Raw genomic sequence first — 23,674 nt, forward strand, 5'->3', positions numbered from 1 at the left:
GCTTAAATGTGATTATTAAAATCTGTTTCATGCCATTTAACCTTAGCAATATGATTTTAAAAATCAGTTGATGGAAAACATAAAATTGTTCATTATTTTGAGCTTTTTGTAATAAGAAAAAATGAATTACTCCTATAGCAGGAAAAATCTACATTTTTCATGAGTTGATTTTCTGTTACGATAGATCTAAACAACTTTGAATCAAAATATGTTTTATATCAATAGTAAAAGTATTTAGAATGTTCATATTTCATTAAAGAGATTTTTTTTAGCAAAAAAATTAAAGGCTTTGGTTTCTATCCCTAACCTAATGTTCTGGGATCTACCAATCTCTCCGTATATGAAAGAGTTCAAATCTGTTAAAAAAATGACCTTGGGTGGCTAAAAATAAAAATCTTATTGCTAGAAAACAGTAGTAAAAATGTATTTATTAGCGACGGCTTCTACGAAATAGTAAGAAGTCGTTTAGCATCGGAGTCATTATGGGACTGTCCAATGAATCTGCTCCAATCATGGCACAATAGAAATTCGTGAAACACTCTTAAAGTGTCTTTCTTTGCTACCAAAGGACCACTAATTGCTTATGCTACTATTAATAATGATATGCCATTTTTCAACAACTGATTTTTAATGTTTAGCAGTTCGGCGCATCTTAATCCCCCTTATACGTATTAGTCACATATATTCCTCAGCTTAATAACAAAATAAACAGGAAATTTAGACCTGCCTTAATGAATCAAATTTCGTGCTGTGCAAGTTGAAGGGTGTATAGGACTTGGGGGTGTGAGGGAGGGGGGTCCTTTTCTTGGTGAACGGAGAATGAGATCCGAAGTTTTGCCGAAGCCACTACCCACCCCCAAGGTCGCTTCGCTCTGCTTACACCAACTCAGTCTTACTTGTCTGAATGATGAATCTTTCATAGGTTAATCAAATCCACCATTGGATTTGAGATCATATGGATTTGAATTTAAGATCAGACCCTCTCTTCCCTGATCTTAAATCCAACCTTTTTCCAATGCAAATAAGTAGCATGAAGATTTTAAATTTTGCCTAAGATCATTAGTTTGATGAGTTATGAATTTTACCAAGTATCTTTTTTCACATCAGCAAAAGCATGCCACATCAGTTCCAGTTCCACTTCAAATTCATGGATTTCAAATCTTAACTCTTCTTGTTTAGTTTCCTTTGCGTGGCCAAGCTTGGGCTGTTGTTGCTATCCCAATATAAACATTTGCACTTTATTTAACTAATCTTCATTAAATATAATATACGATTAATTACCTTCGTTGTAACTTGTTGGGTTTATTCTTCCTGATAATCGGTTCGGCTTAGACTTAGGCGTTGTAAGCCAAACCAACGGAACTCAGTTGAATTGGTTGTGAATTGACAGCAAAACATAAGAAGTAGAAATTAACACACATAAACACTATTTTGAACATATGAAAAAAAAAAACTTAATATATCTTCAAAATAATTGGGAGGAAGTGTTTTCTGTTCTCAAAGAGAGGAAAGTAACTTGGAGGTAATTATCTTTAAAATGCAAATCTGCATGTTGTCAAAAAGAAAAGAAAAAATCATAATTAAGGAGGTAGTTGGAGAGCATACGCGGTGGAAACTTGGATGGGCTGACCAAGTCAGTCGGCAGCTACTTCACGCGCCAAGCAAGGCTTTAAAAGAGCCGTTAGATGCATCACATCACGCTATCCGTCACTTCAGCGCCTACGTCATGGCGGTGGCGTCAGATCAAGCGGTCACCAGCGTGTACTTTCTTTTTCTTTATGCCCTTCTTTTTTTTTATATATATTTTTTAGAAAGAGTGGTTCATTTGACCGCTTTAAGAGAGGCCAGACCCCTCCTCGTCACCCTCTCTTTGGGTGACTGAGCTTGGGTTGAGGTCAGGAACTGAAGCATGTCTGGACTGAGCAGGTGATGCCTAAGAACTCGACCCGAGTTTTTAGCGGACAGAGCATTTTTTCCACGCCAGTGTGTTACAACCCCTTGGGGTTGTGCCCCTCTTTAAACTAAGAAAATAGGGTTGGGATATCAGGAATCAGAATTGTCGGAAATTAAAAAAAGATATCGCGTGCATGGAAAATATAAGAATAAAGTTATCATATTAAATGTATATACTCGGTTTCTCTCCTCACCATAGAAAAATTAACAGTGCGTAGGTTTCGACGTTTTCTCTACGTATGGGAAGCTTCCTACCTGATCGCTTAGCGGAGCACCATTTTGCCTTGACTATATACAGCCAGCTTCACTAGTCAATGGTGCAAAGCGATCTTGCGACTTGTGAGGGACCGACTGTGCACTTCAGTGTATATAGACCTTCAAATGAGGCTATTGGTCTTCTTTGTAGAAACCATCTCACTAACCCATTCCATATCGCCAGTATTTTATACATCATGTGGAATATGACATTGATTGTGTATTAGTACCTTGGGTTGACGTGAGCAGGCACCCACACCAGCTCCATGCTGACTCCGCTATTGCTATAAGCAATTGAGTTTTTTTCTCGTGCATGTAGAATGCCCATAATTTTAATTTTATGAAAAATAAAATGGAAGCCGAAGCCGGTACATACACGAACAAACTTGAAATAAAGCAGGCAAAAACATGGAGCTATCTTGGGGTGATGTACCTGTTTAAGTATCTCGTCAAAATTAATGAGTGTAAAAAGTGCCTTCCTTTCAATCGTTTTCCAAACTAAATTTGGATGATCTATTCATATTATTATGGACATTCAATAAAGAGTGTAAATTTCTTAATCTTTGTTAAAATGAAATGTAAATTATTACTGTAATAGGAGAGCGTTCGGTTTGAACAAGAAATTTGATTAGTAAATATGCTAAAAAATAGTCATCCCATAACGAAATTTACGGTTATTTCTATGTTAAAGTCAATGACTGTTCTTTCAAAAGTCAAAGGGTGAAAATAGATTAGATCTACGGAGAGCCACTTTCTTGTCAGTTCTCATATAAATATAAATTATTTCCCATGTCCTACAGCGTTGCTTCTTTCTCTCATTTTATTCATAAAAGCAGATTAACAAATGACATGACCACAGAGATGCTTTTCTATCTGTTCTATGGGATAATTTTGGTAATTTCAGTATGTTAAAAAATAATGAGATGAACTCTTAATCGTAACTATTTTTTCAGATGTTTACGTGTTCATACTCTAATAATTTTTCTTCTACATCCAATTTTTTGAAAAACGGATTAGTTTCGGATAAATTGGCATCCTACTTCAAAACATATGGTCGCCAAAACAAGAAACAAGGTGATTTAGATGGTTTCCCTATAAGTGCCATGCATTTTTCTGTCAAAATTTTGTCGTTTACTTGAAAAATTACCGTCATTCCAATTAGTGCCATACATTAATGTAACTATGCTATCCAAAAATGACCATTACTGTCCAAGTGCCGCAAGAGAGATATATATATAGAGAGAGAGAAAACTGCTAATTGTCTTCCGCCAGTCGTACTCCTCACCGTCCATAAACTATCCACAAAGGGGAACGCAATAGTTCTTTTAACAATAGTTCCGCCGCGGGGCACGTTGCCGCTGGTGGCGGTTCGAGAAGCTACTGATTCGAGAACCGTAAACGCACACCGGTAACTGCGGTTGGCTCGACGGCTCCAACCGAGAATCGAGACTATGTCGGCTCGTGGGCACCTTCGCTCCGGCCCATCAGTTGACTTCACGAGCTCCTGTGGGCCGAGTAAGCATGGGACTGCCTTAATGGAATCGGCACTGGAATCCGATTCTCTCGTTCCTGGCGCTCCGGCCAGTGGCAGAGCTTTTGTGAGGTGCCAATTAAATTTTTGAAAACGTTCAATGGTAAGATTTTACTTTTTAAGAATTCAGAGGGTGGGCCATGGCTGCGGCTGGCGCCCCCTTGGTTCCGCCCGTGCCTCCGGCCGTCCAACCTCCGAACAGGAGCTTCCTGAAAAAGTGGAAACAAGCGGCACACTTTCCTTTTTCTTACAAAATCTCTGATCTAGTACTGAAAATCCTGAACTTCTTTTTCCCGTTTCTCGAAAACTTGGTAAGCCCTTTTCTAGCTATTCTTAAAGTGCAGGTAAGAAAATAAATAATCTAACATCAGGATCTTTTTTTTACGGTGCTGTTTGTCTGGTGGCTTCGAAGAAGGATGCTACTCTGCATCCATATTTTCCTATTTACGAGGTTTAAAGACATTTTTGCCAATATTTAATGTATGTAAAAAGGCATACGTTGTGGCGAGTTAAATCAGGGCATAAATATGTATGTCTGAGTGTTACTGCACCGACTACAATCAATCACATCAAACATCATAACCTAAACAACGCTATGAATTGTATCGAGTTTAAGATTTCTGATCGCTTCTAATGCCATGATTCTGAGTCCCAAGATTATGATTGTGCAGCATGAGCTTCACCATGGGTTGGTTTGTCTTCCAAATATTTGGTACTTGAGATTTTTACTCTCAAAGGATTCTTTCTCTGACCATGTGAAACTTTCTCCGATTTATAGCTTAAAAGAAACAGAGCATATTTGGTCGGATTAATGGGCCAACTACATAATGAGATCAAAACCCTCAAAATTGGCAGTCAATCCCCCAAACTCAAGATGTCCAAATGGAGCCCTCAAATTCACCAATAAAAAGGGCAAATCAACCGCCCACATCGATGGAAGAAGAATAAAAAGAAGACTGACACGGGTGATGGCGAACATTGAACAAGCAAAATCGAGCCACGGATATGGAAAATGAAGAAGAGAGAGAGAGTGAGAGAGCTGCAATTCCTATCACGCTTCCTTTTTTGCAAGCAAGCATATTAACATTTCCTTAACAGATGTATTGTATTGTAGAGATTCGAATCAATGATGAAATGAAATTGACAAAGAAGATGAAATGAAATTCACAAAGAACTTAAATTACGTAGATCTACGTTTCCTTATGACATGAGAATACTGTCTTCTTCCACAAATCGATCTCTATGGATAATCAGACATCCTTCATTTCAATTATTGTGATCAATAGAGATGAATTTTGCAATCAACATACTCTTCAACTGACAACCAAAATTTTCTGCACCATGTTTGAGTATTCTCCTTGGCATCATGGGCAGACCGACAGTGCTATCTTCAAGAATCTAAGTGATAAACTGAGATTTAATAAAAAAGAAGACAATAGAGAGAAATGGGACACCAGATTTACGTGGTTTAGCTTCACAGCCTACAACCAACGTTTTTTTATTTTTTATCCTTGTTTTTGTCAATACAATCAATGATGCCCTTATACATCAAGAAAGCATTAAGGAAAGAAGGAGAGAATGAGGCACTTCCATAAATAACTTGAACGTTGGTTTATGACCGTTGCCCGATTTCCTTGTTGAGGAGAGACCAATTATGTTAATTGATCTTTGGAGAACGTTGCTGTTCTAACACTCCTTCTTAAGTGGGGCATACATATTGTGACATCCTCACTTGCTGGTGGCTATCTGCAGCTTCATTTTGGTGACTCCTTTAGTCAAGACATCGGTGATTTGATCAGTGCCTTTAATGTAAGGAGTTCTAATTTCTTCATATATGACTTTCTTTTTTATTGAATGACAATCTATCTCAATATGTTTGGATCTCTCATAAAATATAGGGTTTGTAAATATGTATATTGCAGCCTTATTGTTACAAAACATGTCCATTGCATTGATAAAACTGAAACCTAATTCTTCAACTAGATTCTTAGTCCATGTGAGCTCACTGGTGCCCAACGCTATTGCATGGTACTCTACTTCTGCACTAGATTTAGCCACTACTCTCTATTTCTTGCTTTTCCAAACTACTAGATTTCCTCCGACAAAGACACAGTATCTAGTGGTAGATCGACAAAGACACAGTATCTAGTGGTAGATCTTCTGTCACTAGTGTCACCTGCCCAATCAGCGTCAGTGAATCCAACAATGTCAATGCTTTTGTTTCTTTTATACCAGAGTCCCTGCCTTGGAGTACCCTTCACATATATGAGGATACGATTAACTATTGACAACATTGTGACAGATAGATATATTAGCTTACCTACTAGTCATTGGAACCTTTCTTTTTCAACTTTAGATTCATCTTTACATAGTCCACTTTGAGGTTTGGCTCAATAGGAGTGTCTGCCGGTCGAGCATCTAATTTTCCAAATGCATACTTTCTTTGACATAGCAAGATACCTTTATGAGATTGAGCAACTTCAATGCTAAGAAAGTATTCGAGTTTTTCCAAATCCTTTATGTCAAAGGTTTTCTTCAAATAGTCTTTCAGAATTAGAATGCCCTTTGCATCATTTCTAGCCATGACTATGTCATCCATGTAAATTAAGACCACAGTGATATTCTCTCCAAGTTTTTTGACAAATAAACTATTGTCTATGTGACCTTTGCAGTATCCTGTTTGTTTTTTCCAATGCCTGACTCAACTTTATGTACAAAGTTCTCAGAGATTGTTTCAAGTCATATATGGCTTTATTTAATTTGCATACTCTTCCTTTGCTTTCATCTGGATGACCGGGAGGTAAAGACATATAAATTTCTTCATGGAGTTCTCCGTGTAAAAATGCATTTTTGATATCTAGTTGATGAAGACTCCAATTCAGGTTGCAAGCAATAGAGAACAATATTCTCAATGTGTTCATCTTTGCGACAGGTGCACAAGTTTTTTCATAATCCAACCCTTTTGTTTGCGTGAACCCCTTAGCCACTAGACGAACCTTGTACCTTTCCAAGGTACCATCGCTTTTGTATTTTACTCTATAATGTCATTTACACTCCACTATGTTTGTGTTCTTTGGAGGAATGACAACTTCCCAAGTGTTGTTTCGCCTTAGAGCTTCTAGTTCTTCGTTCATAGCCTTCCTTCAATTAGGATCATCTTGAGCCTCTTGAAATGAGTTGGGCTTCTGAATGCTATCAAGATTTCTAATAAACTTGGCGTGATAGTCAGAAATTTGATTGTATGACACATGTTTGCTGACTGAGTAGGTTTCATAATCAACTAGGCATAAAGGAGCTCGCCTTATCCTTTTTGATCTTCTGAGAAATGTGAATTGTTCTCTACATCTTTAGTAGTTGTTGCAAGTTCATGATCATTTGTGGGGCTCTCATTCTCCACTTGAGTCTCATTATTAGCTTCCTGTACATCAGCAGTTATAAATAAGTCATCATAGTCATGCAAAAGTGGGATTAGTAGACTCCCCTGATTCTGTCTATCAAGATTGATGTTAAAGTAAGAGAGAGATTCATTGAAATGCACATCTCGGGAAATGAAAATTTTTCTAGTGACTGGACTATAGCATATGTTTCCTTTGCTTTGCTTATCATAACCTAACCAAACACCCGAAGATGATCAAGCTTAGGTTGAGTTCATGTGAGACGCTTGATAGGACTTAGGTAATTCAAAGATTTGCTTGGAGTCCTAATAATAACATAACAAGCTGTCGAAATGACATATTTCCAATATTTTTTTGGTATATTCATTTGAAATAAGAAACTTCTAGCAACTTCGAGTAAGTCTCTGTTTTTCCTTTCAGATACACCATTTTGTTGAGGTGTATCTACACAAGACGTCTCGTGTCTAATACCATGTTCACCAGGAAAAGAATTGAAATCATGATTTTTATATTCGGTGCCATTGTCGGATCTAAAATCTTTAATTTTCAATCCATATTGAGTTTTAATCATTTTCTAAAAGGTTTTTAAAGTGAGAGAGCACTTCAGACTTGTTTTTCAAAAAATAGACCCATATAGACTTACAAAAATCATCAATAAACAACACATAGTAGTGAAATCTATCTATAGAATCAATAGGCGCAGGGCTCCAAACATAAGAGTGTATCAAATCAAATGGTTTATGACTAATGGAATCAGATAAAGAAAATTTAGGTCTAGTATTTCTAGCAAAAATGCATATTTCACACTCTCTACAATTGAAACACAAATTAGAAAATAAATGATCTAAAATTCTAGAAGATGGATGCCCCATTCGTTGATGCTAGACATCTCCATTGTTGGCATGATTCACATTCAATGCATCATTCTTAGTTCTTATTTGATAGAGTCTATTGACATGTTGCCCTTCACTAATCGTCTTTTGAGTCGTCCGATAATGAAAAATAACATTAGTAGCAGAAAATACTATATTGCAATTTAACTCCTTAGTGATTTTAGCAACCGATAAAAGATTGGTGGTAAGCTCAGGCATAACAAGCACCTTGCTAGTGCTTCTTTTGTTAAAAAAATCTATGTTACCTAATCCTTTCACAGTTATAGGGGCGCCGTTGGCAGCGGCAATATGACCAATATCTCTATAATGTACATATGAACTTAAAAAAGAAGATTTATTGGCCATGTGATCTGTGGCCCCTGAGTCAACTACCCATTGCAAGTCTTTACCCTCAATGTTATTAACCAAAGTAAGGGACATACTTGTTTCGCTTGTACCTTTGTTGCTTGAGGTAATTGAGATGTCGGCTGTCCTTTGAACTTGAAGACCTTTTATCCTTTCAGCAAATTTGTCCAACATGATTTGGTTTGCCAATGAGGAGATGACCTTATGCGCTTGGCTAGAGTTGTTATCCCTTTTGTCTTGACTACGACCCATGCTTCTATAGGCTGAATTCTATCCTTTGTCTGGTTTTCCATGAAGGAACCAGCAAGAGTCTTAAGAATGACCATTCCTCTTGCAATGAGTACATTTAATATTTCTAGAGTCCTCATGTTTGTGTCTAAAGGACCTCTCACTGTTGGCGACGTGGGCATTATTGCTTATTGCAAAGGTCATTTATCTTCATTATGTATCTCTTGGCAACCATCAACCAGCATACCCATCGCATTACACCTAGACTATTCACGCATAAGCAAAGAGAAAACGAAGGCTAGAGAAGATAGTTCATGAGCCATAAGTATTTGACTACGTAGTTGCTCATAATCATTAGGCAGTCCGGCTAGAACTTCAAAAATGCGATCTTGTTCACGTTGTCGTTTGTCCTTAGTAAGATCTATAGTCAATGGTGCATAGATATCTATTTCATCCCAAATTGCTTTAAAAATACCAAAATATTCACTAATAGATGACGTTCCCTTTTTGAAACTGCCATTCTTTTGTGATAGTTGGTACATACAGGCAATATTATACTGCTCACCGTAAATATCTTTGGCACCTTGCCAAACTTCTTCGGCGGTTTCTAAGAAAGTGAAACTGGTTGCGATCTTGGGCTTCATAGAATTTATGAGCCAAGATGCTACAGTGTTGTTGGTGGACCTCCATTCCTTGTATTTTGGATCATTAATGGGAGGTTTCTTGATACTACCGTCAGTATAATCTAATTTGGATTTCCCACTAAGAAATCGGGTAACAGCCTTAGACCAACGCAAATAGTTGAAGCCATCGAGCAGCATGTGAGTAATTTTGAGATTGGGGTTCCCTTATTCATGAACGACAATCTTCTGCATTGATCCCTCACTGGTTTGAATGATGGTGGCTTCACTGTTGTCATTCCTGGTTTCCCTTTCTTGTTTCATAATGTCTCACTGCTTGAAGCTCGAAGATTTTCCCTCAGATGATCTTTAGATGATCTTTTTACCACTCTGATACCATGATAAATGGAGATTTAATCAAAGAAGAAGACAATAGAGAAAAAGGGAACACCAGTTTTACCTGGTTCAGCTTTAAAGCCTACATCCATGAGCTTGAGAAAACCAACGTCTTTTATTTTTTATCCTTGTTTTTGTCAATACAATCAATCATGCCCTTATACATCAAGAAAGTATTAAGGAAGGGAGGGGAACGTGAGGCACTTCCATAAATAACTTGAACGTTGGTTTATGACTGTTGCCCAATTTCCTTGTTGAGGAGAGACCAATTATGTTAATTGATCTTTAGAGAACGTTGCTGTTCTAACACTAAGCTTAGCTCAGACTCAACTACTGTAAAGGTAGAATTTTAGTTCAACTTCGGTAGAAAATTCTAGCTGCAAACAAACACAAAACTTTAGTATCGGAAGTTTTGAAGCCATTATTGAACTTCATTGTCAGCATTAAAATTTCACTTGAACCGGTACAACTTTAATGCTGGAATAAAGTTTTTGTTATGCTTTAGAACCAAAGTTCCATGAAATCAAACAAACGGGATCAATGGAAGGTAGAACAAAAATTTTGAAAAAAAAAAAAACTGGTAGTAGATACCCAGTAGTTTTAAAAGCCTGGGTATTTTAATTTCAGGTATTCAGAAACTACCTTAGTGACATGTACAAGGCATTACCTTGCTCGGATTGAAGGCGCTACGACTGGAACACTACCCAACCGACCGTTCTTTAAGGAAAGTTTTTTTTTATGGAATGAAGCTTTTACTTCTTATTCTGAAGTCCTTCTCATTTACTTTCCGGATTATCAACTAATGACTGGAAAAGTGTATCATTCATGTCTCTAGAGCAAATCAAGGTTTTAAAATCAACCATAACTTCATTTATTTAGCTCTCCTCTGACAACTTTACCTGTTCCCTACTTGAGCCTCCCTTTGCAAGTGGCAAGGCTCAATGGTCACCTGACGACACCCATCTTAGACGATAACGGCACAAGCTGCAATAATGGTAGGCAAAGTATATTTCTCTCACAGCAAGAGTCACAATGATACAATTGGTATTGTCATCCATTTGATAATCTTACCGGTTTTAAACTGCAAGGTTCTTTTCGGGTATTTTCCGGCAAAGCTAAAAATCTGAAAAAAATTGGCAAAATAAAAATAAATAAATGAAAAATGAACAAGAAAACAAAAATAGCTTAATAAAATGATAAAAATGTTGTTTTACTAATAATAGAAATGAAGATAAATAATTTAACTGAAGTTTTAAACTTTCAAGCAAAACATAACGTAAAAATAATGTGAAAAAAACGTGACAAAAATGCGAAAAGGATGTGAAAAATTCATTCGGGATTTTTTTTGGAAAAAAAGAGCAAAAAGACGTTCTTTATTATGCTTTCATTGTTTCTATTTTTTTATTGGGTCCTTTTTTGGAAAAGACCCTTTTTTTTTTACTCTGTTAAAAGCGAATAGGTACTGGGCTCCTTATGGAATAGGGTGTGATCACTGATAAAGTAACAACAAGAAGAACCTGGTGGCGTCGAGCATAGTAACCAAGTCTCTCACAATCCCTCAACATTAGAGCAAGAAGATACGTGGGGAACCAAATAGTCTTTCCAACCCGCCCCACTTTCTCTCATCTTGGAGTACTTACTGTTTTTCCTTACCTATTATTGCTTTGATTTCCATTCGGGTGAGCACTCGCTGGCCACACCTTGATAACGTTACTGCATACTCCGGATCTCTCTCTGTCTCATTTACAGTTGAACTGCTGGTAGCTGTGTAAAGAGATTTTAAATCTTTGCTCCCCGTTAAACGTTTAATCCCCTTCCTTATTGAAAAGAGGGATAGGCTCACCTAGAACACTTTGGGAGATGTGAAGTAGATTCTTCATTTCCAAAGTTCTCAACCTCAAGATCCTTTATTTCAAGTGATAAGATTCCAAAATAATTTGATAAACCCGTTCTGCATAGTTCATTCTATAAATAACAATCTCCGCAGCAAGCTGGTGAGCAAAGAAAGTTAAAAAGTGGATCAAAAGCCAAACGCTAATCTGTTGAGATGCTAACCTTCCTAGAGCCTATTTAGTCGGGTTCCTTTCTACCAGGAAAGATTGCAAGTGAAGACAACTGGAACTACGACGCGTTCATATGTAAATGCATGAACACAACTCAACATTTGTATGTAAAGCTATATATACACATGAATCACTACAGAATGCCAGATAATTTCGGTGCATTGGGAAAGCTATTTTAAAGAAATACGAAAAGCATGATTTAAAACAAGAAACTATGTCGAATTGGTCATTGTTTTTAGCTCATTGCATAAAATAGCACATGAAAACATAAGGAACACCATTATATCTTCATATTTATTGAATATTACAGGAAAGGAATAAACAAAAAAGCTGGTGTAAATAGGATTTGTTCGTAAAATGAGCTTAATTAACGGTTTCGGATTTGTATTAATGTCACACTCACGCGTGCACACACACATACACACATATATATTATATGGGCTAATTCTACGAATCTAACAAAACATTTCTGAGCTTATCGCTTTATGTGATCAGGAGTGTGGGAGATAGGCTCCTCGCCTTTATTATAAAGGAATGGTAAGTACATACTCAGGCAAAACAATTACTTGTAGGGATGTTCAATTCTTCTGCAATAAAGTTGGGGAGGCGATGCTAATCTCTCTCTCTCTCTCTCTCTCTCTCTCTCTCTCTCTCTCTCTCTAAGCTACGAGACTCTCATATATTAAACTTCATGAAACTTTTTTGAGTCGCTGTTGATTTTCAAAACATGGAGATAAAGTTGGAAAAAGTAAAAACCTCATTGTATTTTCAAAAGACTGAAATGCCCTTCAAAAGATAAAACAAATTAAATGAGTCTTTGATTGAGACCTCTTGTCTCCTTTAAGAGGTAAAAGTACAATTAGATTTCCATTTCTTTTACTTTAATTTCTAGCATCTAATTATATTCTTAAAATCAATGATCCACATAATTCTCATAAAGTTTGGTATATGAAAATCTGGTAGCTATATATTTTTCTACTTAAAATCAACAGCCAAAGTCACCTCTCTCTTTCTCTCTCTCTCATATATATATATATATATATATATATATATATATATATATATATATATATATATATATAAAGGATTGACCATAAGAAGGCAATTACTGCTTCGAGGTCCTGTTCATTTAATGACTACCACGGTTTGCCGCAACGGATCTTGACTTTCGCTCGCGAATTGAGTGAATAACAAATGTCCAAGTTGTGCCCCAAGTTTCAGAAGTTTCATAGTAAGGAACGCCCATTTAGTGCTTCAACTATTCTAACTTCACCTACTGAGAAAAAATTTAAAAACTGATCCAGAAAAAATAGTAGAAAAAAACTTGAGTTGACCAAATACTTCAATATATAATTTACGTGAAATGAAATGAGGAGATTCAGAGAACACAAGTTGCACTTCAGGAAACTAGACGTGTGATCACTTAGTAAACAAATAATCTCAAAGTCGCGGACGTACATAGCATATATAAAAAAAAATTCAGCAAACGTTGATCGATGATAACATGATGTCGTAACACTTTAAACAACCCTATATATTTAAGTTGACAGATTGGCCTTAGAAGGCGGTTGTGTCAAACAAACAAATAAAGAATGAAGCAGTCACAGGGAAGAGTTGGATTCTTCTTTCAACTGATAGATTGTAGATTCTCGATCGACCACTCATGCCATAAGCAAGAGGAGAAAAATAATAAAAAAACGAAAAAGCGAATAATATGATATTGGAGTTCAAGGTCGATCGCACTGTTGAAAGTATCGGAATCTGTATCGCCTTCAAATCGTTTCTATGCGGCGTTTCGGCTGATACTGGCACATGCGCCGTCCAACAAGAAGAAAAGTTATAATATTATTTGTTTCTATCAATATATCCCCCAATACTTGAGCCGTGCCCCGATCCGGTACAAACTAATCTGGTCGATGCAAGCTGTGTCTTCCGGTACAAACTAATATCAGCCCCATTTGTTGGTTTAATTCTTGTCGCCAACACAGAATGATATTCAATGATATTGACAACATCCCTGTTGGTTGAAAGTTTTTCCTGAAGACGAACAAAGGCGAGAGTCCTCCTGTCATGCTCCACAGTCCACGAAAATCTCTCCATAAAGTGGGTTTAGAAATATTACTGAAATACTGCACAAACTATTTGCTAATGTTTTCTGACTAAACATTTTTAACAACAGATTTATATATTTAAACCATCCAGCTGGTGGATTATATATGTATGTTTATATATGTGTGTGTGTGTGTCAGGAGCCCATGAATGCATTTTCAAATCCGCTATACGGGTAAGTAACATCTATAAACTACCAAATTTTTAATTAAATACCGTTGATTAGAACCCCGCATATTACATTCAATTAATAAAGATGCCACCCAGTAAATGTGAGTGCCGTCGAAAGGATGCATCGGAAAAGCAAGCAAGCAAGCAGATGGAGTTTTGTTGCCGAGAAATTAATAAGGTGAAATTGGTAATAAGCAATAACCGGATTAATTTCCATCTCAATTAAAGGACGCATCAAGTTTGGCTTACACGTTAAGAAATGCACTTGGGAATCAAAATATGATTTCCTTACGCGAGCCTACATGTTGTTTTTCCAAGAAACTATCACTGTTATTCTTTGTCAACCTTGCTAATGTCACACACAGTAATCTTCATCACCTTCTATGTCATAGTTTAGGTGTATATAAGCAGAAGCCATCATCACGGTTGCTTGACTGTGTGCGAGTCATTCCTTAGTCCAATCAACTTTATATAATTGTTTTTGAAAATTAATTAAGAGGCATGCCTGCTCAGTTTAACACTCGTGGACTTATATTGATGGCAAGGGCGAGTTTATAAATCTTGCATAGCCGTCGAACAAAAAAATATTTAAAGACTTGAAGTTAGGCTGATACGGATACCTCTGTGAGTATGTGGTAGTGAATTGTGAGCTCAGTCTCTCATTATACCTATCAATTTATGTTTGCAAACTTCAAAAATGATCAAAGAAGTTAACCAGCCAACTACCACTTTGAACGGGAAATGTGCACATAAGTATTAAGAGTAATAGAACACTGAAACCACAAAATGAAACAGTATAAACGGAGAAAAACCATCGCCTAATTTCGTGCTACTTATAAGCAAACACAAAGAAATTGAGAAAGCACATTCCTCTGTCCTACATAAAACTCACTTCTGAGCTCTGCTTCAAATGAACAGGTGATACAAACAGAACAAAACTTCAATCGGTTTGTTCAAAATTAGAGATGGGGAGAGAGAGAGTTCCATGTGACCCAAACACACTGGAGGTCCCTGATTGATACCCCATTTCACGACAACTCAAGGGATTCCTTGACGACCAATGACATATAGATATATATATATATATATATATATATATATAAGGATGGGGGAGAGTACGAGGGACCAGGTTGGGGTCCTTGGCAGTCGTGGAGTCAGAAAAATTGACTGGAGGAACACTTGTGAAAAAAACAAAATTTTCTAGATGCAAATCTAACAATGAAGAAGTTTTAAGGGAATTGCTCACACCAGCCTATATGTAGCTTCTTCACTGGTCACCGGACACCCCATCGCTGATAGAAGTGAGAGTGAGAGAGAGAGACATAGAGAAAGAGAGATCGCGACCCGCTTGTTTTCGACGAATGACATTGTTGGCGGACGATCCACCAGTAGATGGTCGGTGCGGTGCCGCCGGTGGCCTGATTCGGATGATTGGTGAGAAACATGGAAAGCTATCACTTGTACTCGGTTCAGCATAACTGGTTTTAAGTAGAAACCTGGGTCGACTGACTGGCTGGTTTCAGAAAATGTATTGTATTGATTCTTGCCAGCAGTCCAGCTAGTCAAAAAACCGCCAATACCGGGCATCAATGTCATATTCCACATGGGATATAAAATACTGGCGATATCAAATGAGTTAGTGAGATGGGCCTACGAAGAAGACCATTGAAGGTCTACACTGAAGTGGACAGTCGGTCCCTCACATGACCGCTTTGAAGCATTGACTAGTAAAGCTGGCTCTATATAGTCAAGACAAAATGGTCCCTCTAAGCGATCAGGTAGGAAGCTTCCCATGCATAACATTGCACTTGCACCATAGGTAGGGGTTGAAGCACTGGCACATGTGGGCATTGTGTGGGTAATTGTTTATAAAATTTACACACAAAAAAAAATCCTATTTTTATATTCAAGCTTCAAGGAAATTTTTTTTATTTATATTTTGGTACCTTAAAATTTGATAACTAATAGCCATAATGTTCTTTCCTGGCTTTCGCGCCTTTTGCTAACACAAGCACACAGTGTGTGGAAACAAGCCCAAATCTGTGGGACAAAATATCGCTTGACAAGTAATTGATGCCCGGTATTGGCGGGCTTAATTCCGGCGGTGCCTTTTGCCTTCAATTGTTCATCTTGACTAGGGTTTAGGAGTCTTGAGAATTAGTAGAAGATGACTGGTGAGTTGCCGGAGACCTGATGGCACGGCTTAAGTGAAGGCTCATAAGAGGATGACGACTGAATGCAGAACGCAGAGATAATTTCAAGGAAGGACTCTCTTGACAGATTTTGACGAGGTCGTTTAACGGATTCATGGATAAACAAGGACTCGATAGCAGGATAAACAGGCGGATGGTAGAGGACCACACGCTTGCGTTGATTCCTGGCAGATTTGAAGAGCACATCAGGTACCATCTTATACCACATGAATATGGGACATTTTATTATGTGGGGAAAAGGCCGAGTGGATAGAGAAGGCTCAAATAATTGTTAAAAAGAAATTTTTTTCAGTCTTAATTTGGGTAGACATACGAAAGAGTGACATAATGTTACTTTTCCCACACAACTCCTTATTGCAGACATAAACCAAGCGGAGCCACAAAAGGATTAGACAGTCAGTGATAGGTGAGCTTCATGGAGGTTAGTGACACGAGTTGGCCTTAAGTTGGTAAGAGGTACGCTCATAGATGGGCATCCGAACAGCGGGCCGCCGGGCTCTCGGCTCCTCGGCTCAATGCCTATCCTTACTTACGCTGTGCTAAGGGGACAGTTAGAACTTCTGCAGTTTGCAGTTTGGTAGGTGTTGAGAGTTAAAGACTTTAAATGACCTACTGGAGAAGACCAAGAATGAGTTCAAGGGAATGAGTTCAAGGGAGCTGGGCAGAGGCTAACTACGCTTGGGTCAATGGACTTAGATGACAAGTCCTAAGCAATCATTCAGCCCTTGACACTGACTCTGTTGTTCTGTGTACTCAGAAATCGACAACTTTAAAAAATTTCACGAAAGTTTGTTCGTAGATCAGTTTTTCCCAGCATCTAAAATCGCAGATTCCATTCTACACAAAAGTTTTCATAATGCTTTTTCAAGGACATTGGGAGTATTTTTATGTATTTAGTTCATCAAATGTCGAATAACTTTATCGGTAGACAACATAATATATGTGTTGATAAAAACCTCTAGCTGTTAACCTTGCAAGTTAATGGTAGCATTAGAAGAGCTAATTTTTAACATTATTAGAAATTTTGCTCATGGGACCAGTGTTAAAAAACTAATGCATCTTCATATTCCATAAAAATGTGAAATTTAAATCGATCGAAGCTTTCATGCCAAAACTCTTCATGTAGATCCTATTGTGAGGAGAGTAATATCGGACGATAGATCCTTGATTCACAAGACCTTAAATTTTTCTAGCTTTCGTAGCTCGGTTCGGCTTGATTACCTTTAAGCCATATAGCTAACCTCAACTCAGGCTCGACTCAGTCAAACTTAAAGAACTCAAACTTAGCTTGGTTAAGCTCACTCTACCCAAGATTTGACTGGAGCTTACCTGAACCGACTAATAAAACAAGTTTACTTTTTAATTTGAATGGTTACAGAACGACTTGAACTTAGGTTTGTAAGGTCCATAAAAAACCTACATGGACTTTCAGAATATATTGTGAAGATTCTCATCGCGACTCACGAATTTGATTGAGTTCAAACAAGTTCAGCTTGTTTAGCAATAGTTGGCAACCAAGTGTTTTATATGTTGCTGGGTGTCATATAAGCCTACTGAGTGTATCGATATTCATTCAACATTGATAGCTTGTGATTTATTGAGGATGAGAGATCTATTTCATCCCGGTCAAGCAAAATGAGGGGACAATTAACGTTGGTTTTTAGTTTTGGCTTAAAATTTATCGAGTCCATCTCGTCGCATGGGATTGGAGAATTATGTACCATATATTTAGGCCATTCATTTTGGTTCTTAACATAAGTTGGATTTTATACTTAAAAGTCAAATTTGGATTTGGTTCTGAAACTAAAAGTCGCCTCCAAATCGAATTTGGTTGTGAAATAAAAAATATATGGTACATAATTTTCTTCATATTCCAAAATTTGAATCTATGAATATATGAAAAATAATAGGTGATGGTTTTCTTTTGTTTTTTTAGACTGAAAAAATTAGTTGGACTAAAAAATGGGCTCGGTTAGACTCGAAGTTGGCTCGTGAACAGCCGAAGACCCGACCCAGTGACGGGATTAGATCCGTCGAACCCTACGGTTTGAGCCGCCCCACCACTGGCAGTGAATGACCGCCAGAGTTATCTGCCGGAGAAATGGAGAGGGGACTGGAAAGGAGCACAGCGGCGGCAGCGTTCATGAGAAGTAATGTGGTTGGTGTTGCTTGGTCATGTCATAGTGTGGAGGTGCTTAGGCAGAAGAAATCACTGCTGGGAGAAGGCTCTCCCTGACCTTCATTACTAAGAAGTAAACAAATGGAGTATGTACTGAACATGCACGGAAAAAGAAAAAACTACACCACACTATCAATGTCATATTCCACATGAGATATAAAATACGAAGAAGAGCGATGAAGTCTACACAGTCGGTTCCTCACAAGATCGGCTCGCTTTGAACCATTGACTAGTAAAGCTGACTCCATATAGTCAAGACAAAGCGGTCCCTCTAAGAGATTAGGTAGGAAGCTTCCCATGCATAACATTGGACATGCATAGGAGTGCGCATATTAGGGGCAATTTTTCTATGGTCGGAAGAAAAAGTTACACACAAAGGAGGAAAAGACATTTTGATAATTTATTAAAAAATATTTTCTATAGTCTATTGTTTTTTTTTTCTAATTTTGTCCTTACAAAAAGTTTTTTTCATATGAACTAAGGGTATTTTAGTTATTAACCATGTTGGCGCAAGAAAGAATTTGTGCACCCAATATGACACATATAACAAGGTTCCGCTGAGTAGGAGTAGAAGCACACGTGGGCATGTTGTGGGTAATTGTTTATAAAACTTCCCAAATGAAAATTTTTTATTTTTATATTCAAGTTTCAAGGAAATATTTTTTTATTTACATTTTGGTACTTTAAAATTTTATAACTAGTAGCCATATTTCCTTTCGTGACTGTTGCCCCTTTTGCCATCACAAGCACACATCGCGTGGAATTGGAAACAACCCTAAAACAAAATATCGCTTGACAAGTAATTGGTGTCCGGTATGGGCGGGCTTAATTTCAGCGATGTCGTTGCCTTCAATTGGTCATCTTGACTAGGGTTTAGGAGTCATGGGAATTAATAGAAGTTGACTGCTTCTTGGGTTGATAGCAATAATGTGACGGTGCTTGATGGCACGGCATAATATATGTCAAGATAGACTCAGATGACCGCTCATTTGAATTTGCAACCGTGCAGCGATGGAGCACGAGAGAATTGATCGGTAGTAAAGGTTGCGTGTGCCGCCACCAATGTGTGTACAATTGAGGAGGATCTGATTGGTGTAGCTCGACCTCGTGCTATAATTAGTTAATGTGGTTCTAAACCGGTCCTTTGTACTAAAAAAAAAAAAATGTTTCAGCATGATAAGCACTTGAATGGTTTAGGACTTCCTGGCAGATTTCGAGAGCACTTCACGCGCCACTTTATACCACATGAATACGGGACATTTTATTATCCGGGAAAAAAGGCCGAGTGGATAGAGAGGGCTCAAATAATTGTTAAAAGGGAAAAAAAAATCAGTCTTGATTTTTTGGATAGACATATGATGAAACAGTGACATAATGTTACTTTCCCCAAACAAACTCGTTATTGCACATAAAGAAGCGGATCCACAAAAAGATGAGACAGTCGTTATAGGTGAGCTCGGTAGAACTAAGTGACACGAGTTGGTCTTAAGTTGGAAGTGGTAGGGCTTTCGGGTCCTCGGCCCAATGCCTACCTCTGGGGGCGCTTCAAAATATAGTATTAACTCTGCAGTTTGGTAGGTGTTGAGAGTTAAGACTTTAAATGACCGGTGTTCGAGAGGAGGAGGAGGAAACAATGAAGAAGACCAAGAATGACTCGAAGGGAGCTGGGCAGAGGCTAACTACCCTTGAGTAAAGGGACTTATACGCAATCAGTCAGCCCTTGACACTGAGGCTGTTCTGTGTGCTCAGAAAATCGACAACTTTTAAAAAAAATTCACAAGCGTCTGTTCGTAGACTAGATATTCTAATCATCTAAAATCATAGATTCCATTCTACACAAAAGTTTTCATTTAATGCTTTTTCAAGGACATTGGGAGTATTTTTATGTATTCAGTTCATCTAAAGTCGAATAACTTAATCGGTAGACAACATAATATATGTGTTGAGAAGAGCTAATTTTAACATTTTTAGAAATTTAAGGGCACAAATTAAAAGCGAGATGAAGACAAATTTAACTACAACCTACATTCCCTTCGAGTTCAAACAAGTCCGGCTTGTTTAGGTCAAACTCAACTCGTTTACTTTACCAATCGATTTCTCGGCTTGAACTCCACTGGATTTAAATGAGTCGAGTGTTCAAGTTGGCTCGACTATATATATATATATATATATATATATATATATTTGTAGATCAATCATTATTTTGTACATATTTTTCAGCTTCTTTTGTTCTTTATGTTCTCTCAAATATATGTCATCCTTTTATATTTTTCTCTCTTTCTCTTCATGAACAGATGATTCAGTCAAATTGACTGGATATCGTTTTAAAACTAAGCTTATGGCTTCCAGTTCCGAGCTAACGTCTGCAAGTCAACAAAGGACGTGAGGGTGCATATCCTTGGAGGAAGGAGGAAGGAAGGTGCAGCCATGGGGCCGTTGAAAGCTCATCTGTCTGCCACCTTCCACAAAGAAACAAGCTTCACAGACTTGACTGCGGGAGAACCCAAAGTCTTTGCTTCTTGCCGCAAAAAGCACGTCACATGGGTTTTCAAGTCAACCGCTGACATCCACTTCCACTCAAACACGGCTAATGATTTTCACATTGTAATCCGCGTTTTTTTTTCCGCCGTTCAATTATGACCTTAACGACGACGTGAAGAACAGGTTAAAGCATCGTTTACAGGCTCGTTAAGAATAGGCTCTCTCTTGCTCTTTTGTTGATGTGAAAACGATATCATATGATGTCCCCATGGTCCCACGAATGTCTTTGAATTTCACGTTATATTGTGCGCTGAGGCGTAACCTGGAGTAAGTCTATTGTTATTTGGCGCCGTTATTTTCACGTGAAGTGCCGGCAAGGTTAGCGGAAGCCGTTGCATAGAAAGTACGTTTGGTTAAAAAAAATTTCTATACCTTCTTTTGGTCACAGGCCCAAGTGGAAACCTTAGGTGTCAGCTTTTCCGGTTTACTTGTTTATTTTTCAATTAAAAAGCCGACTTCCTGAAATGTTAGTGCCACCTGAGGTGACGTCATTGCACTACCGCTCAGGCCAAGCCAGAAATTTTTTATATTAAAAATTTATAAAATTTTAACAAAAATTGAAATATTATTTTTTATATTATTTTTTATAAAACAAATAAAGTTTTTTAAAGTATAAATATAATTTTTTTAAAAAAATGTCAAGGGGTCAGGGCCCTGCCTTGGCTCGGCCATGGTAGAATGTCTTGGTTCCATTTTTTTTCTTTTCTTTTAAAAAATAGTAATAATACTTTTTTAACTAAAAAATGACGGAAATTTAAAAAAAAAAAGCATGCTAAACTAAAAATGTAGAGTCGAAGCAAAATATGCGTGGATCCTAATTTTAAGATTATGAAAAAATTTAAATTTTTAAGGTCGTATTTGATAGCGTCGGATTTGAGATATGAAGTTGCATATTTTATGGTTTTGATCCACAGTTTTAGCAAACCTCATATCTCAAAAATCATAGAATTGAAATCATCGATAGAAAGGACGCCCTCTCTTTCTGACTTTTCGGGCCGATCATAGATCAGTGTAGTGTGAGAAAATTTCGCAACAAGCATGCAACCTCTGCAAAGAGAGAGATCGACCGTCATGGAAAGTTTCTGACCCTCAGTCGGCCAACAAATAAAAGAGGGCCCAAGGGTTTCTACTGCCATCCAGACATGGTGAAATCTTAGACAGCCATCAAAGGTTTAAAGGGCGGGAGAATGCCTTGATGGGCTGTCGAGGCACCGCCATCTATGTCACCAGATTGCGGGGTGCGGGTGCCAGAACGGCAGTCCGTTGGCTCGGACCGCCGATCATTGCCGTCATCATCGTCGTCGCCCTTGTCATTCTTCACTGTTGTCATCACTATTGAAGGATTGACAACCATGGGTCATGGCAGGTAGAGAAAGAAAGAGATTTCTTAAAAACAGGGTTTTGTAGATCCAAGGATCTTGAATCAGCCTCCGATCGGGATCCTATCAAATGCAACTTTCAGTAAAAATAACTTACCTTAATTTTTTATGTGTTACCTTCTATCCGAATCGTAACAGTAAAATAACTGGCAACTTGTGTTGCTGCGTTATTGGAATGAGTCGATTTGAACGGAATCGCCGTCAAATCAATTTGGTTTCCTAATTTTTAAATATTTTTTGGACCGATACGATTCCAAAGTTTCAAAGTCAAACGTCAAGGATATTTCATGGCAAGCGGCCAGCAGCATGCTCGCCAATCTGCTGCTTACTGTGGCAGTTTTTTTAAATGATTGAACTAGGAGTCGAGTTGAGACTTGGATCTACCAAATCCCTAGATCCAATATTTTTTTAACATATAATCAGAATCTGATCCTGTAAATTAGATATGTCCAGATCCACTCAGTCAGCAAGGGTAGAGCCCAAAAACATATATATATATATATATATATATATATATATATATATATATATATATATATATATATATCATAGCAAGAGTCAAAAAAATAATATTTCAAAAGTTTCATGTTAAACAAATACAATTTTTCAGAATTTAAATATAAATTTAAAAAAAAAATTGAAGTGAGGGTGAAGACCCTGCCGACCCCCGTGGGTGTAGCTGGGTCGGGCAAAACAGTTGGCTCGTTGAAGTTGCGTGCTGCAACTCGGCGGGCCGACGGCGCGGACAAAGGAAACGTTTCCAACGGACTAGCTGAGCGTGTTGACCTAACCCGTCGACTCGATTCGGCAGGGCTGCTGGTTATGTCAAAGACGACAAGTGAGAAATCGGGTGGCGTCTTTGACCGGTCCGAGCTCAGATTGGCTGCGGATGTTGGAAGTTGAAGGTTGGCTGATTTGGCTAGCCCGTTTGCGTTTCTTTCTGGACTCCTCTCCTTCTCCTCGAATCCGATTTGGGACCCATCAATCAAATCATGTTAGATGAGTTTGGGATCGGCTACGAGAGCTTGAGCCACTTGGGTGGTTGGAGTGGAGTTCAAGTTCGGTCCCCGGTAAGGACATCTTTTTTGCATAAACGGGCAAGGCTTTTGCCCATTTTTGTGTGACAAGTGGTGTCTCTGCCACTTCTCATCCATATATTTGGTTGAATCATTTTGGAAAAATTGGATATATAAAAAAAATGACATCAGATTAAAAAAATCAAATAGATTCAAATATACATAATAAATAATATTCTATCGGATTCAGATCAGATTTAGCTTTAAATAAGTAAGGGCGGAGCCAGGATTTTCTTTAGGGACGGGCCGATAGTCCTGAATTCAAATAAAAAAAAAATACATGGTGTAATTAAAAAAAATTATTTTTTTCAATGTATTTTTTGTTTT

This window comes from Nymphaea colorata, chromosome 3 (assembly GCF_008831285.2).
Source record: "Nymphaea colorata isolate Beijing-Zhang1983 chromosome 3, ASM883128v2, whole genome shotgun sequence".
Classification (NCBI taxonomy): Eukaryota; Viridiplantae; Streptophyta; class Magnoliopsida; order Nymphaeales; family Nymphaeaceae; genus Nymphaea; species Nymphaea colorata.